The 12,849-nt window shown below is 37.6% G+C and overlaps 1 long non-coding RNA gene across 1 annotated transcript; it reads left to right on the top strand.

The window, feature by feature from the left end:
- Positions 1-395: 395 nt before the first annotated feature.
- LOC148535148 (uncharacterized) lies at positions 396-6,855 on the top strand. The gene is made up of 3 exons (XR_015876066.1): positions 396-471; positions 810-995; positions 6,619-6,855. It is a non-coding gene; the product is annotated as an uncharacterized LOC148535148 (long non-coding RNA).
- Positions 6,856-12,849: the final 5,994 nt, after the last annotated feature.

The raw sequence follows: 12,849 nt of genomic DNA, 5'->3' as shown, positions 1-12,849 counted from the left end.
GTCTCCATGCCGACTGTGCTAGTACAGGCATTCGCATATTTTCGCAGTTACATTCCATAGGATATCACAGCTGCAATCGCAGTTGCGTACACTGCTGAATCAGGCACTTTTCTATGTTTTACTTGACTTTGAAAGGCTTTATTAATCTATAAACAAAATAATGACTAGCCCATTAACATAAAAAAATAGCTATTTAAAAAAAATGGAAACAGGAGATAAACATTACAAATACATAGAGGTCTACAATTACATGTAAGGACTAGTCTTTAATAGTAAGAAATTACCTAATCCCTCAATATGTACCTGATATAAATTTTGAGGTGCATGGATGAACGCAAATGTTTTTTATATACTAGAGATGAGTGGTTTGGTTTTGCCGAATACATCCGAAATTTGAGGTTTCCGATTTGAACCGAATCCCAGCAGTGAATCACTTTTGGAGTAGAACTGAGTCCCAGCTCTGGTTTTCCAGTAAGTTTGGATCGTTGATCTAAAAAAATGGATGTACTGTATGGTTTTGGTTTGCATGTAAACAGTTACAAATTACATGATTTTAGCTGTTTTTTATCAATTTTAAAGATGTCCAAAACCCAAACCAAAACACTTAAGGGTGGTTTTGCCAAAACCAGAACATTTGAGTGTGGTTTTGCCAAAACATGTGGTCTGTGTACATCTATAATATATACACAAATATGCATTTGCAGAGTTCTGGTTTATTGAGCATGTATGTATTGCATTATTGTTCTTTGACATCATTTTTAACATTTGGTCCACTGGCCATGTCTTTTAATTGATTGAGAGTAATCCAGCCACTACAGGTGACAGTTCTCCCCAGTTACCATGGACAGCTCAACTTGGTTGTAGTGAAACAATGCCTGCTCATGCAACAGGACTTAACTGGTGCCCAGAATTAAGCTTATTACCCCATTCCATTTCCTGTCTCACAAGAATTATTTGTTGACTTGCCTTTGAAGGATTCCACCTGAGCATTGCTGGTAAGAGCCAAGTGTTTTTTTTTTCATTACTACAGTATGGTGAATTTTTGTATTACTCTTTGTGTCAGCTCAGCCTGTTTAAGCCCTGTATAGATTTGAGACTATGTATTAAGCTTTACAGACTTTGTTTGAAAAATGACAGGAGCTGATTGTTTGGTACCTTATTTCTGTCCACTTTATTTCTCTCCAGGGCTTATATATATACAGGTGCATAAATATTGGGACATTGACAGAATTTTCATATTTTGACCTCTATTCACCATCACAATGGCTTTGAAATGAAACAAACAAGATGTGCTTTAACTGCCATCTTTCAGATTTAATTTGAGGGTAATTACATCCAAATCAGGTGAACGGTGTAGGAATTACAACGCTTTCTATATGTGCCTCCCACTTTTTAGGGGCCAAAAGTAATGGGACAAACAAAACAATCCTAAATCTAACTTTCACTTTCTAATACTTTGTTGCAAATCCTTTTCAGGCAATTACAGCCTGAAGTCTGGAACGCATATACATCACCAGACTCTTGGTTTCATCCCTGGTGATGCTCTGCCAGGCAACTACTGCAAATGTCTTCAGTTCCTGCTTGTTCTTGGGGCATTTTCCCTTCAGTTTTGTCTTCATCAAGTGAAATGCATGCTCAATCGGATTCAAGTCAGGGGATTGACTTGGCCATTGCATAACTTTCCACTTTTTAGCCTTAAAAAACTCTTTGGTTGCTTTTGCAGTATGCTTCGGGTCATTGTCCATCTGCACTGTGAAGCGCCGTCCAATGAGTTCTGAAGCATTTGACTGAATATGAGCATATAATATTGCCCGAAACACTTCAGAATTCATTCTGTTGCTTTTGTCAGCTGTCACATCATCAATAAATACAAGGGAACCAGTTCCATTGGCAGCCATACATGCCCACGCCATGACACTACCATTACCATGCTTCACTGATAAGGTGGTATGTTTTGGATCATGAGCAGTTCCTTTCGTTCTCCATACTCTTCTTTTCCCATCACTCTGATACAAGTTGATCTTTGTCTCATCTGTCCATAGGATTTTGTTCCAGAACTGTAATGGCTTTTTTAGATGTTGTTTGGCAAACTCTAATCTGGTCTTCCTGTTTTTGAGGCTCACCAATGGTTTACATCTTATGGTGAACCCACTATATTCACTCTTGTGAAGTCTTCTCTTGATTGTTGACTTTGACACATATATATCTACCTCCTGGTGAGTGTTCTTGGTTTGGCCAACTGTTGTGAAGGGGTTTTTCTTCACCAGGGAAATAATTCTTCTGTCATCCACCACAGTTGTTTTCCGTGGTCTTCCGGGTCTTTTGGTATTGCTGAGCTCTCCGGTGCATTCTTTCTTTTTAAGAATGTTCCAAACAGTTGATTTGGCCACACCTAATGTTTTTGCTATCTCTCTGATGGGTTTGTTTTGATTTTTCAGCCTAATGATGGCTTGCTACACTGATAGTGACAGCTCTTTGGATCTCATATTGAGAGTCGACAGCAAGTGATTCCAAATGCCAATGTCACACCTAGAATCAACTCCAGACCTTCTACCTGCTTAATTGATAATGAAATAATGAAGGAATAGCCCACACCTGTCCATGAAATAGCTTTTGAGTTGATAGTCCCATTACTTTTGGCCCCTTAAAAAGTGGGAGGCGCATATAGAAACTGTTGTAATTCCTACACCATTCACCTGATTTGGATGTAATTGCCCTCAAATTAAATCTGAAAGTCTGTAGTTAAAGCACATCTTGTTTGTTTCATTTCAAGGCCATTGTGATGGTGAATAGAGGCCAAAATATGAAAATTCTGTCAATGTCCCAATATTTATGGACCTGACTCTATGTATGTATGTATGTGTGTATATATATATATATATATATATATATATATATATATATTAAGATTCTCCAAAGAACACACTTGACAGCAGTTGTCCTTGTCAGATGGCTTTTTACTGATGCTAATTGTTATATCAGCACATTACATCCAGCATTTGGCTCCCTGATACTAAACTAAACATTACTAGCTCTCTATCACCTGGCTGATTAATTCATTGTCCAGAGCACCTTCCACCTAGCCCACTCTGCCACAATATATTTTTATATATATATATGAAGAAATTGAGAGATACAGTGCCTTCTAGTGTAGCAAGTAAGTAAAACTATAAAAGGTGATTCCAAATACACACATACCATATAAATTAGAATAATGTGCCTTAAGTGTGTCCTTTATCCAGAGTGATTCACATCCACTATGCAGGGGTTAATCTTTAAAGAATTCTTCCAAATTCCATAGCCCAGAAAACCTAAATAATGACATATAGTGTGATGTATTTTAAAACATTTTATTACACACATAAAAAAAACAAATATTAGGCCTATATTAAAAAGATGCACATTGAGGAAGTGCAATAAAAGCTTAACTGTAAAGATATGGACCCCAGGATGGCCAAACCCACCCCAATCGCCATCTGCCCAGGGGACTGATACCGCCATTCCGGAAGTGACATAGCGGGCCCTAAATTACAATTACAAATTAAATTACAACAAACAAGTACAAATATAAAATTGTTAATCATTAAACCATAAGTGCAAACTGATTTTACTATATAAAAAATTAGAGTGATAAAGTCATACAATTAATTAAAATAGACCCCATGGATCTGGTGAAGAGACAAGTAGATCGCACAACCATATAGCATAAAGACATTACGTTTTACTTATATAGCATCAAAATAGCTGAACTTCAATCAATAAACATTATAGTTTAAAAAAGAAACCCAAGCTTTGAACGTGGTCCCATAATTAGTGCAAGCAGAATCTTCCAAAGAGTTTCACAGGAAGGGCACTAGGGTCAATTCATTATTTAGACCTAATGGCACCATTACTTTCAATGTATGATTCACTGACTTATGTGTTATAATCACATCTTTGTGTCTATCACCACTCTTCCATGAGAGTGGGATATGATCAGTTGGAATGAAAGCAAAGTCCTTAATGGTATGCACATGGTGACAAATTGTTCGGTCACAGGTGGTGTTCTAGAATTTATTTTCAAAGCAGCTTTCTTTATGAAAGATCTGAGCATTGCAATCCTTTCTTTGACCATTTGTATTGTTTTGCCCACATATATACGTTTGCAAAGGCAGATGATTATATAAACTGCATATTTAGTATCGCAATTCATCCAATGATGTAACCAGTAATTGGTCCCTATATAATGTAGCCATGGATCTTGTTGGGCCCTTATTAAAGTGTGGTCAGGGCCATAAGTATATAACCAGTGTGCTGCGTGCGTTTGTCAAGTGTGCCTGACAGCTAAGCACACTTGTACTGTAATGTGTTTTATTCCTTCGGAGGCCAATGTGTGTGTATATTTTTATGTGGGAGGCAATTTTTCATTGGTCACGCACACCGCATAGCGGCATAGTGTGCTTTGGCAATTTTAAGTCTTGTGTAGTGTGTTTCGAGTTGAAAAGGTTGAAAATTACTGGTATATACTAATGATAATGGATTATGCTACCCAGAATCTTGAGGAAATCCTTTTGTATATTATCTCAACCAAGATGAAAGCTGATGCATGTTTTTGGCACAGTGGGAATAAATCCTGACTGACTAAATTACCTCCTCTTTTATGTATAAAATCATGAAGAAATTGTGAAAGTTGTTTAAGGTCACTCAACTGAGGACATCAGTTTACCATCCCCAGACTAATGGGTTCATAGAAAGGTTCAACTAAACCTCAAAAAGCATGCTAGATGGGAAAACTGGGATTATTTCTTGCCATACAGTATTTGTTGCTGGCCATCAGAGAAGTTCCTCAGTCCTCTACAGGGTTTTCTCTGTTTGATTTGTTGTACGGCACAAACCCAGAGGGTTGCTGGATATTGCAAATGAGGCATGAGAACAGCAGCCCAATCCTTATAAATGGGTATTAAACATGTATCTCAGATGCAGGACAGGGATGTGACCATAGTGCCCATTGTCAAAGAGCACAAGGAACAGGTTTCACAAAGGGTGTATAATCAGAATGCCCATATATGTACATTTGCCCCTAGGGACAGAGTTCTTATTTTGATACCTATGGTGAAAAGTAAGTTTTTGGCTAAATGGCAGGGTCCGTTTGAGATCAGAGAGAAAGTGAATGGGTTTAAATATGAATCACACCAGATGGGGAAAAGAAACCCTGAACAAATTTACTATGTTACTATGTGAACCACCACCTTCATTCATTCAGGTGACATGAGATTAAATAATAACAACACACATTTAAGCAAGATATCAGGTGGTAAAGAAGGTGAAGGGGATGAATCTGAGATTAAAGACCAATTAACAACTAGAATAACTCCTAAAGATAACACCAGTAGCTAATTTGTACAGTTGTAGCAACTCTTCCATTTCCTTACAAACTAGGATGAAGAGTAGCAAAATTTAGATCTTTAAACACTTACTCGGAGAGCAAGTTTACTTTACTTTGGTCAAAGGCGGTTTTACTTTTATAGGTAATAAATGGCAAGAGACCTGCACATTGCCCTCTTCAGGGCATTGACAAATTTAAGTGGAGGAAAATGTTACATTCTTGAGTAGGAAGCTTATTTAGAGGTTTGGACTATTCATGTCCCACTTTTCCCTAAGCTGTCATGCCACCAACTTTCAAATGTCTCGTCTCTGTATAAATTCTGCAAAAACACAAAATAAAGAAAAACAAAATGGTCTATTTGCATGGTATAAAATCTTTTGTATAAAAAGAACACTTACAAGATGATAATATTACTACAAACAAACTGAACTGATATAAACATCAATAGCAAAGGAAAGGGATAATGGACAGGCAATATAACAAATCAAACTCAATTCCCAATGCATTTTCTTGTGTGCATGCTTTTCTTTGCATTCTTAAGTTCTTCCTTGACATTTACAAAACTTTTAAAGGTAATGAGGACGATATTTTTAACTTTAAAAGATGTGCTATAAATAATATATGTGAAAATTAACACTCAAAACACATTCTCAAAATGTATTCATTAGAATACATTTTATAGAATTGAAAAAATAAATATCTGAAGAATCACTGCTTTGAAATAAGATAATTAAGATATTTTAACAATGACTTATAGAAATAGATGCAAACACACAGAGAGCTGCAGCCTGTTACATTTTGGCAAGTGTGTCTAATATGACAGAATATTCATCCCAGTTTACTCCTTCCCAATCTAGCATCTGGCATGATTCTAATGATTTCTCTTCATAAAGCTTACTGGAAATCTTCCAGTTATTAGCCTGTGTAGAAAAACAAAGACCTTTTGGAAACATTAAGCACTTATTTATTTACAAAATACCTCATTAATATTTATGTTGTTATCCTTGAAACTGATATATAGAAAAGTTGAACGTTTGCTTTGAAATCAAACAGCATTAATAACAACACCACAGAGTTTTTGAAAGTCATTCAAAAATAGCCCGTCTTGAAAATAAAATGAGAACTTTTTCTATGACTTTTTAAACTAATGTTATAATAGAAAAATTATCTAGAGGGAAAAAACTCCTGTGTTTTTTGTTTATTATGCTCACAATTTCTGACATTTCATCAATTGTTATTGAATATTTGAACAGCGAAACAAAACCGTGCTTCAACAAGATATAGACTATAAATTGAAGAGATGCTTGCCAGTGAAAGATATGGACGATGAAGTTCTGTTTACTATTCAGAACTAATTTCCCAAAGGTAGCAGAATGCATAGTAAGGGCTACAGACAAGGGGTTCGTTTTCCTTTCCTCAAGCACATTGGACTGAAAATGTTATCCCAACAGCAGACTATTCAAATCCCTTTGGTCAATGGATCTCTTTAAAAACTGCATTGAAAAATATTTATTTTACTCATCTGTCTTACAAAGTTGTTTTTTTTAGCCCTTTACATATTCATTGTTTTTGTTATTGTCATTCTTTCAGTAAGTGTCATAGTTATTTCTTACATTTTTAGCACCAAAAACATAAATTGTTTTTGAACAATGGTTTACGGGAAGTTTGTCAGTTTGGTAATTGAAAAATGGTTTCATCTTGAGGATTTTGTACTTTGGTAAAAAACTGCCATATAAATATACAATTATATTGTAAGAATGAAGTATGACACAAACTTTTAAATGCACAGCATTGCCCTGAATAACAAACTGCACCTTTAAAAAACATATTTGCTTAATTTTGCCTAACACAGGGAGATGGCATATGCAAGACATGTTGTTATATTATCCCCTTGTACAAGGTATAAGCAAGCATACCTGTTTGCCTGCACCCCATAATTTTTTTTATTTCTTTCCTGATCTGGAAACTCTAACAATAATGTTATGTGCCTCTCTAAGTTACGTCATACATTACTCTTGCCACTATGCCATTTCCATAAGTTATTGCGTAGTGAGAAGCTTTCACTTTCAACAAGATTAACAGGAGAAGCTAAGGGGAGTAATATAAAATCAAATTGACAACTTTAATGAATGGAGCATCAGTTTGAAAATGTGATAAACTACTGTTAGAATAATATTTTTATACATTCATACCTTAATATTTACATAAAAAAAATATGTAAAAGAAAAATAAAAAAAATAGTCTGTTTAAAATGGCTTCCCACTTTAAATACAATTAATTTTAAATCCTCACTCTTCACAATACTACTGCTTTGGTGAGGGTCTCTCCTCTGGTACTCCCATACAAATAGGACTTCTATCCATTATCTTAAGTCCTACCAGGCTCGTATTCCATATAAACTAATAAAACAGAGTTGCATTTCTTAAAGATCAAAAGAAATAGTAAAAAATAAAGAAAGAAAAAAATAGTAATCAAACTATAATTTTTTATAGAGGTGTGCACAAACCCGTTTTTTTTTTTGTTCTAATTTATAGTCATTTTTTGGTTCTACTTAAACCACCCTCACGTGTTTTGGTTTTAGATCTGTATTGTTTTTTTAAAAAAATCATACAATTTGGGCTTGTTTTTTGTTGCTTATAGTTGTAGTATAAGTAACCTCAATAACATTAATTTCCAGTCATTCCCAGTCAATTTTGACCACCTCACAATTAACAATATTCTTCACCAGTATTGGCCAAAGGCTGGCTGGCTAAACTAAGCAACAGAGCATCTCCTCAAACACATGGCAGTATAAAAGAATATAGCACATCTTTGAAACATTGCCACACAGCAGTGGCAGACAGGATCCAAGTTTAATAAACTATATGACCCCACAGAATCCAAGAATGTTTTCATTAATCAACTAGATCAGAGGCCCAAGGACAGTATAGGGAAATGGAGGTGGAACATGTATGTATTAGAAGGCAAGTAAAGCATTGATTGATTGATTTATTGAGTATATCTTATTTGAGACATGGCCTTGCGAGATCTGTTTTTCAGCAACTAAGAAGAGAAAAGGCCATAAAATAATACAATGATGTTGTTTATATAGCCAAGGATTCCTGACAAGAGTTGCTTCAGAATTGGGTAGCAACCACTGTATTACATTTGTAGTATGGGAAGACAGGGCTAGTTGTTACAAAAATACAGAAATTCAAGTATCTCATAAATCTTTATTCACAGCCAAACAGAAAAAAATACAAATAAATATAAATATTCTATTTTTATAGGGTGTAAGTTACATTAAATAATTATTATTAACAATGAAAAACATGTTTTTCAGAACAAAAATAATCATAACAATCTGTTGTTATGGGGTTGGGACAAATTGTTACCAATAATATAATCTATAAAAAATCTTAATGTAAAAAACGTTCATTAGAAAACTTTGTACATTTATCACAAAATCCTATTTGGCATATATTTGATATATAGTCTGATGACAATGACAGACATCACTCGTCGTCTTCACTTCCAATGTCTGATTCACTATTAGTGCAAGAAAATGCTACTGCAAAATTTCTTACACAAGCAATATGAGCCCACCCTTTACATGCAATGCAATGGACCCACTCCTGGCAAGGTTTTAACAGACTGTAACTTTTAGCAAACATTATATAGAAACACTTGTCTTCAGAACTCGATAATGTATTGGCTAAACTGATGTAATCTTCTAAGTCTTTTTATTTGTGCCTTCATTATAGAAAAAAAGATTATTTATCTTTCTATAGTTTTGCCTCTTTTTTTAAATTTCTTATATTTGCCTCTAGTTCTAGCTGGTCTTTAATGGGTGAGTAACAACTTGCCTCCAATATTGTGTAACAACTTGTCGCAACTGATCTCAGATAACCATATGATTGCCATAGTTCAATCATAGACCATAAGATTGCCATAGTTCAATCATAGACCACTAAAGGTTTGTGATTCTAACAAAATTAATGATAAACCCTTACCTTTAAAAGTCCAGCCAAGATACGACTTCAAATCTAGGTGAAAAATATTACTTTGGAACAACAAACAAGTTTGTTTAGGTACCTATTACATAAACATGTCTGCTTTAGTGTAATTTCGCTGAGCACTGATGGTAACATGTTCAAACTTGTTCCCAGTCACATTAGCCATGGCGCAACATGGGTGTGGTTTTATATTCATTGTAACAACTTGCCTCTGTAACAACTAGACCAGCCTGCCCCTACATTTATGAAGTGCGCCAGAGAGTCTGATTGAGTGGAACTAACTCAGAGGCCTGAGGGTATTAGAGATATTCATATATTGTGTGAGGCACCACATTATTTCAGGTTAAAAATGTGTTGCAAATTAGTTATGTGTTAGAGCAATCTTTATATATATACTTAATTGGTCTGTTTGTTTGTCTGGTTTTGCATTCGAACACCCCTGTGGGATGAAACCAATGCAAGGTGGTCCAGTTGGATCCTGGCTAGGTTTAAGATGGGTTAGGGTCATGCTCTGACCTGCCATTGATGTACGCTAGGTAGAACTTTGAAGTTTGAACTGGGAGGCTGTTCTGGGCCTTCCACTGGATGGATTTGGATGGAAACTTCACAGAATGGTAACATTGGATTCCAGAAGACATACTAGGGGTTTGAGGTCCTGTTTGGACCTACCCTTCGTGTATGCTTGGCAAAACTTTGACCCAGGGATACTGGGCAGTACTTTAAACCAGGAAGCATGTTCTTGGCCTGGATGTATTTGGATGAAAACTTCACAGAGGGGTGACAATTGGGGTGACAATTGGTCTGGGATGCCTAATTGAGTGGTTGGGGTCCCCGTTAGACCTAGTGGTATAGTGTGCCGAGCAGATTTTTGACCCAGGGAGCCTATTCTGGGCATTTCACTGGATGGATTTGGACGACATCACATCATTTGGTTGAAAACTTCACAGAGTGGTAAAATTGGATTCCAGGAGACATACTAGGGGGTTGAGGTCCTGGACCTCCTGTTTGTGTTTGCTCGGCAGAACTTTGACCCATTGCACCTGTTCTGGGCCTTCCACTAGATTGATTTGGATTAAAACATCACAGAGGGGTGTCAATTTTTTTCTGGGATGCCTAATGGAGTGGTTGTGGTCCCTGCCAGACCTCATTACAGAGTGCGGTGAGCAGATTTTTGTCCCAGGGAGCTTTAAAACCTGGGCAATGATCGACACTTCAGCTAGTAACCAGTAAACATTATTGTCAAAGCAAAAAATATCATCACCAATGCTCCCAAAAAGCGCATAAGAAAAGTATAGCGGTACATGATGGAATTGTCTTTGGGCCCACCCACCAACCCTCCCTTATGTTGTATATTAAAAAGGACATGCACAGTTTAACACACCAAGCAGTTCAGTTACAGGGACTTCCATTTTTGTGGCCGAAGTGCTTGCTTTGTTTAGGACCCAACAAAGCAAGCTATCAATGAGCTTAAGGCAGCTAACAGCATTGATAATCATCTCTACACTGGGAAAATGCCAATATCATCCTCATCCTTCTCACCCTCATCAGTGTAAACATCATTAACACACAATATTAGCTCATTCCTACTGGAATCAACCATTATAGTAGTCTCTGTACTTTGTTGCAATTGGTGGTAAAGGTCTTCATCATAGAATTTGTAGTTCACTTTTATGAACATGAGTTTTTCCACGATTTGAGAAAGTAGTATCCTATGTTGACTGCTCCCAAGGTTTATGGCTGTGTCACAACTCTAGGAAAGTTGGCTTCCTGAGATGAATCAGACTCTGCGGGCTGAAACCGTGGTAGTAAGAACTGAGAAGGTTTTAGATAGCTTGTCCTCATAGGAGAATTAAGACTTGAATCTTAGTAGCTTTTGAAAGAACACAAGGTTTTATTGAACAAACAGCAGAGAATTGGGAATGATGGGTAGAATCAGAACAAAAGTCCAGAATGATAAGAACATGAACCTGTGACAAGAATGCAGAAGCATAGTAGGAGTGGGATGACTGGTATTAGTGCATGAACTCCACAAGCAGGACACTAGTCAGATGATGCTGAATTATCCTCAATAGATGGAGGCAGGAATCCTGAGTCCGAGTCACTGGGGTTCACCCCGTTAAGACAAGACAAGAATCCTGGGTCAAAGGTGTAAAGGTAAATCCAGCTAGACTGTGATGTCATAGGCTTGCGATGAGAGTTAGTCTTGTATAAACAATGTTGCATTGAACTCCAGATATAGTACACTGAGATGTGTCACTGTGATATGAACAAAGGGTCTGATTCAGAGCCGCTCGCAAAAAGCGAGCGCTCGCTCTGAATCAGGATGGCCGCTTTTTAAAAAAAAAACAGCCTCCTGGCTGCTCGCTAAGCTGTGGTTGACCACAGCATCGACATCAACATCGACAGCTGCCCCGTTTTAAGCGAGCCCTGGAGCGAGTGAATTTCTCACTCGCTCCGGGGCTTGCGCACACGCATTGTGCATGCCGCGTGTGTGCAATCCACAACCATCGACCCGCTTGTGAGTGCATTGTGCTTGCGAGCGGGTCTGAATCAGGCCCAAAGTACACAGATGTGCATCAGTGGGTGCGGCCAGTTTTGTACCCAAAGTGGCATTGTTAGGTGCTGTGGGCTTTTTATCCAAACAGACATCTTTAGGTGCTGCCAGCTACGTATCCAAAGTGGCGTCTTTAAGTGCTGCAGGCTTTGTATCCAAAGTGGCATCTTACGACACGGAGCAGGACATGAGGAATTCCAAGGTCAAATGATATCTGGAGCCAAATACTTGGACTTGAGAATACATTGTACAGGCACTGAATGATCATCCAGGAAGTGTTTTTATATGCAGTGCCTGTTGCTGATTGGTGATTGAGTCCCAGCTGACGGGAAACACAGGTAGACAATTTTGGAGGAAGACATCATACAGCTCTATGGATGCCAGTTAGCGTGGAGGAGAGGTCTGCACCCTGCAGCTGGAGTGTTGCTGCAAAGAAGTCCAGTGGCTGCCCAGGCCCACGAAGAGTAGAGCAGAAGTAAGTAATGCTGTTGGCTGGGTTCTCCGTCGGGACCTGATGTCGGTGTTCCTGACAGTACCCCCCCTTTTAAGGGCAGACTTCAGACACCCCTTAGGTTTCCATGGAAATCTGGAATGGAAGTTGTGCACCAACCAAGGACCATGTATGTCTGCAGCCTTGATCCATGACCTTTCTTCAGGGCCATATCCTTTCCAATCCACAAGGTAATGTAATCATAATTAGTACCAACAGGAATCCAAAATCTTCACCACCTCAAACGCTATGCCCTGAGCAGTCTGCACTGGAGGAGTCATAGGAATCGTGGCATGGAAGCGAGTAAGTATCAACGGTTTTTTAAAGAAAACATGGAAAGTGTTTGGAATCCGAAGATTAGGAGGAAGCTGTAATTTACATGCCACAGGGTTAAGAACTCGTTTGATTGGGAATGGCCCAATGAACCGAGGGGCAAATTTCATGG

This window comes from Taudactylus pleione, unplaced genomic scaffold (genome assembly GCF_031769625.1).
Source record: "Taudactylus pleione unplaced genomic scaffold, aTauple2 ptg000055l, whole genome shotgun sequence".
Lineage (NCBI taxonomy): Eukaryota > Metazoa > Chordata > Amphibia > Anura > Myobatrachidae > Taudactylus > Taudactylus pleione.
Note: the sequence above shows the minus strand (reverse complement) of the source record. Positions and strands in the feature narration are given on the sequence as shown.